Genomic DNA, 5,349 nt, shown 5'->3' with positions numbered 1-5,349 from the left:
TTTCAAGACTCAACTACTGCAACTCTCTGCTGGCAGGTCTTCCCCTGAACGCTATTTGTCCACTTCAAATGATCCAAAACGCAGCTGCACGACTTGTGTTCAATCTGCCCAAGTTCTCCCACCCCACCCCACTGCTGCGCTCCCTTCACTGGCTTCCAGTAGCTGCACGTATCAGATTCAAAACACTGATGCTTGCCTACAAGGCCAAAAATAGACCAGCACCATCTTACCTCAGAGACCTCATCACATCTCGCACTGCACCACACTGTCTGAGATCCTCCAGCACTGCTTGACTGGTACCACCTTCTCTCAAAATGAGAGGTAAGTATACGTTAAGGCTCTTCTCTGTTCTGGCACCGAGGTGGTGGAATGAACTTCCCCTAGATGTCTGTACAGCAGAGTCCCTGACTATCTTCAAGCGACGATTGAAGACCTACCTCTTCCTGAAACACTTAAATTAGCACTTTCCAAGTTTGCTTTATATTTCCAAGTTTGAGTTATATTTATATTAAGTTTGTAATCTGGCGTACCAGTGTAGATTTATAATTGCTAGAGACTCAAAGCACTTTTGTACATTGTTCTGGATAAAGGCGTCTGCTAAATGCCGCAAATGTAAATGTAATGTAAAAAGCTTAAAATTCTATGAACATTTTTTTGTTAAATGTTTCTTGAATTAATCAGTTGTGCAGATGAATCTTGAATTTCACTAATGAAGGCGAGTGAACGGGCTTCAGATCAACCAATGATCAACTAGTTCTCTAAAGCAGTCAAACGGTGAATCTTGTGAATCTTCATTTGACAACAGAGCAAAACAGAATTACAAATTCTGAAAATAGATGAACAACCAAACAAACGAAAACTATTACAGTACAGTATAAGTGTGAATCCTGTCCGGTCTCATGCAATCAATATAAATCAATTAGGCAATCAAATAAATAAATTTGTGCTGCTGAAATTCATAGATGCCAAACAGAAGAAATTCACCTTTGTGCATTTTCAATCACTGTGATCCAAACCGTAGTTTATAGCATGAAATCCTGAAACTGTGAACCACAACATACACAACATACTGACAACACTACTAAATATTTTGATGATCATGTTTGTAAACAATGACAAATGGACTTTTCATTATGATAGTAATGAGATGTTTATTGACACGAATACTTACTTTTGAGAGATGAACTGCACCGTCTCGGATCGCAAGAACCTACAGAGGATAATAAGGATGGCTGAGAAGATCATCGGCATCTTTCTGCCCTCTATCATAGACATTTACACCACACACTGCATCCGCAAAACCAACGGCATTGTGGACGACCCCACAGACCCGTCACACACACTCTTCACCCTCCTGCCAACGGGGAAGAGGTTTCGAAGAATTTGAGGCATCACATCAAAACTGTGCAACAGTTTCTTCCCTCAAGCCGTCAGGCTTCTCAACAAACTTTGGATTTGGAAAAAGCACATTGGAGGATGCGGGCATCGATCCCGCTACCTCTCGCATGCTAAGCGAGCGCTCTACCATTTGAGCTAATCCCCCTGCTGAAACAAATGTGCATAGTGAGTGCAGTGAGTGCTCTCATATAGAAGGGACTAGTGACTGACACATTACAGTTTTTCTCAGTTGCTTTGGGGTATTTCTCGAATCATAAATAAATTTGTGCTGCTGAAATTCATAGATACCAAACAGAAGAAATTCAGCTTTGTGCATTTTCAATCACTGTGATCTAAACCGTAGTTTGTAGCAAGAAATCCTGAAACTGTGAACCATCATACTGACAACACGACTTAACATTTTGATGATCATGTTTGTGAACAACAACAAACAGACTTTTCATTATGATAGTAATGAGATGTTTATTGACACAAATACTTAATTTTGAGAGATGAACTGCACCGTCTCGGATCGCAACACCCTACAGAGGATAGTGAGGACGGCTGAGAAGATCATCGGCATCTTTCTGCCCTCTATCATGGACATTTACACCACAAACTGCATCCGCAACACCAAGAGCATTGTGAATGACCCCACAGACCCGTCACACACACTCTTCACCCTCCTGCCAACAGGGAAGCGGTTCTGAAGCATTTGAGGCGTCACATCCAAACTGTGCAACAGTTTCTTCCCTCAAGCCGTCAGGCTTCTCAACAAACTTTGGAAAAAGCACATTGGAGGATGCGGGCATCGATCCCGCTACCTCTCGCATGCTAAGCGAGCGCTCTACCATTTGAGCTAATCCCCCTGCTGAAACAAATGTGCATAGTGAGTGCAGTGAGTGCTCTCATATAGAAGGGACTAGTGACTGACACATTACAGTTTTTCTCAGTTGCTTTGGGGTATTTCTCGAATCATAAATAAATTTGTGCTGCTGAAATTCATAGATACCAAACAGAAGAAATTCAGCTTTGTGCATTTTCAATCACTGTGATCTAAACCGTAGTTTGTAGCAAGAAATCCTGAAACTGTGAACCATCATACTGACAACACGACTTAACATTTTGATGATCATGTTTGTGAACAACAACAAACAGACTTTTCATTATGATAGTAATGAGATGTTTATTGACACGAATACTTACTTTTGAGAGATGAACTGCACCGTCTCGGATCGCAAGACCCTACAGAGGATAGTAAGGACGGCTCGGAAGATCATCTGCATCTTTCTCCCCTCTATCATGGACATTTACACCACACACTGCATCCGCAAAACCAACAGCATTGTGAATGACCCCACAGACCCGTCACACACATTCTTCACCCTCCTGCCAACAGGGAAGCGGTTCCGAAGTATTTGAGGCGTCACATACAAACCGTGCAACAGTTTCTTCCCTCAAGCCGTCAGGTTTCTCAACAAACTTTGGAAAAAGCCAATTGGAGGATGCGGGCATCGATCCCGCTACCTCTCGCATGCTAAGCGAGCGCTCTACCATTTGAGCTAATCCCCCTGCTGAGATAAATGGGCGTAGTGGGTGTATTGAGTGCTCTCATGTAGAAGGGACTAGCCAATTACAGTTATTCTCAGTTGCTTTGGGGTATTTCTCGAATCCTAAATAAATTTGTGCTGCTGAAATTCATAGAGCTAATCCCCCTGCTGAGATAAATGGGCGTAGTGAGTGTATTGAGTGCTCTCATGTAGAAGGGACTAGCCAATTACAGTTATTCTCAGTTGCTTTGGGGTATTTCTCGAATCCTAAATAAATTTGTGCTGCTGAAATTCATAGATGCCAAACAAAAGAAATTCAGCCTTGTGCATTTTCAATCACTGTAATCCAAACCGTAGTTTATAGCAAGAAATCCTGAAACTGTGAACCATCATATTGACAACACGACTAAACATTTTGATGTTTGTGCACGTTTTTTGACTTCTGGTATTGTTTTTTCCAAAAAAAAAACCATTTTGTTTACATGTTGTTCAATTACAATGTTCACTCCTGTTAATAAGGAATTATATCAAGGATGATTCGAGAAATACTCCAAAGTAACTGAGAAAAAGTGTAAATGAATGTACAAAAGCATTCGCAATTTGATCAAAGCAACGAGAAATGCTCTTATGATGAGCACAAATGACTGAAGGACCTGGAGGTTGAACAATTAGTTTTAAGAATTTAATTTCTGATCTGAGAAACGCTCCAAAGCAACTGAGAAAAACTGTAACGTGTCAGTCACTAGTCCCTTCTAAATGAGAGCACTCACTGCACTCACTGCGCCCCTTTCCTTCCACTAGGGGGATTAGCTCAAATGGTAGAGCGCTCGCTTAGCATGCGAGAGGTAGCGGGATCGATGCCCGCATCCTCCAATCTGCCTTTTGTGTTGAATACACACAAACTCATCTTCATTAGAAGCATCAGTGTTAATACTCATACCCATATTTATTCATATAAACAGCCAAATATTTATCAGCAATTTATCAACTTACTTTACACTTTCATATATACGTGCACATACTTTTGCTTCTTGCATTTGCACCGTAGTAATTTATGTATTTTGTATTTCTTTCCATCAGGTGCCTATATGTCATATGAGGATTCACAGTAAGAATTTCATTGTATGGTGTAACGAATTGTTTGCTGGACATATTACAATGAACATTATTAGTAGTAGAAGTACACGTTGTTTGTCACTTGTATAGATTTGGAGCCCCCTAGTGGAAGCTCTAAGTAAACTGAGTTGTCATCATATTGTTTCCATTTGAGGCCTTTTCAGATGTAGTTATTGGATATTTTTTTATTTTCTGTACATTAGGCTGTTAGGCTTCCTGTAAAAAGGCATTTGTACATGCAAGAACAGCACAGTAGTAGATATACACCGATCAGGCGTGTGCGTATGTTTGTGTGCATGTGCCTATGTGTGTGTGTGTGTGTGTGTGTGTGTGTGTTTATTAATCTGGCCAGTAGATGGCGACATTGGTTTGATTATAGACCACACTTATACAATGAGTCTATAGCACACGGAAAACCGGAGAGACACTCGTACAGAAACTTGTATGTAAAACAAAATTCTCAATTTTTGTACAGAATTTAAACACAATCTCAAAACCAGGACTATACTCTACAGTACTAGTAAGGTACAGTAGTTCGCGGCCCCTCACCAGTAGGGGGATTAGCTCAAATGGTAGAGCGCTCGCTTAGCATGCGAGAGGTAGCGGGATCGATGCCCGCATCCTCCAAGGAAATATTTTCATTTATGAACAAATGCAAGAAACAGAAGTGTGTGGTAATGTATGAAATGTGCAGTGAAAACATCATCCAAATTCCTGCAGAGGTCCATATTGTCATTCTCATTGAAAAGTAGTTTACTCAACATATTTATGAACATATTTATGATTTGCTATCTTTGGTCCTTTAGTCTAAAACATGAAAAATAGAATATTTATATATTATTTAATGCAACATGTTTATATTTTCACTTGCTATACTTTGTATAAAAAGTATTTTCACATGTCTGTTTGTTAAGGATACAATAATATTCTAAGACAACAATTAAACAATAAAAAAAAAATATATATATATATATTTAGTTGTGGTCTACCTAATCACTTTAATGCCATTCAATTTTCACACAACTTTCACTGTTCACTTTTGTAACATTTACACTGTAAATTTAATTTACTGACAGTCTGATAATGTATCAGCAATATTTATATATTTGTTCATATTCAATATATTTGTTCAATATTTGTTCATACAAAATACATTATACTGCACTACACATCACACCCCGATTGTAACTGTACACACTGTATCTGTTTCTTCATATACGGTGCATCTATATATATGTATTCAAAAAATCTATCTATCTATCTATCTATCTATCTATCTATCTATCTATCTATCTATCTATCTATC

The 5,349-nt window shown here is 39.2% G+C and overlaps 5 non-coding genes across 5 annotated transcripts; 2 read left to right on the top strand and 3 right to left on the bottom strand.

The window, feature by feature from the left end:
* Positions 1–1,470: 1,470 nt before the first annotated feature.
* Positions 1,471–1,543, bottom strand: trnaa-agc. The gene has a single exon. It is a non-coding gene; the product is annotated as a tRNA-Ala (tRNA).
* A 630-nt stretch (positions 1,544–2,173) lies between these two features.
* Positions 2,174–2,246, bottom strand: trnaa-agc. The gene has a single exon. It is a non-coding gene; the product is annotated as a tRNA-Ala (tRNA).
* A 630-nt stretch (positions 2,247–2,876) lies between these two features.
* Positions 2,877–2,949, bottom strand: trnaa-agc. Its single transcript has one exon. It is a non-coding gene; the product is annotated as a tRNA-Ala (tRNA).
* Positions 2,950–3,727: 778 nt separating this feature from the next.
* On the top strand, positions 3,728–3,800 carry trnaa-agc. The gene has a single exon. It is a non-coding gene; the product is annotated as a tRNA-Ala (tRNA).
* A 797-nt stretch (positions 3,801–4,597) lies between these two features.
* On the top strand, positions 4,598–4,670 carry trnaa-agc. The gene has a single exon. It is a non-coding gene; the product is annotated as a tRNA-Ala (tRNA).
* Positions 4,671–5,349: the final 679 nt, after the last annotated feature.

The sequence above is a fragment of the Silurus meridionalis genome, chromosome 10 (genome assembly GCF_014805685.1).
Source record: "Silurus meridionalis isolate SWU-2019-XX chromosome 10, ASM1480568v1, whole genome shotgun sequence".
Lineage (NCBI taxonomy): Eukaryota > Metazoa > Chordata > Actinopteri > Siluriformes > Siluridae > Silurus > Silurus meridionalis.
This window is presented reverse-complemented; position numbering and strand designations above follow the sequence as displayed.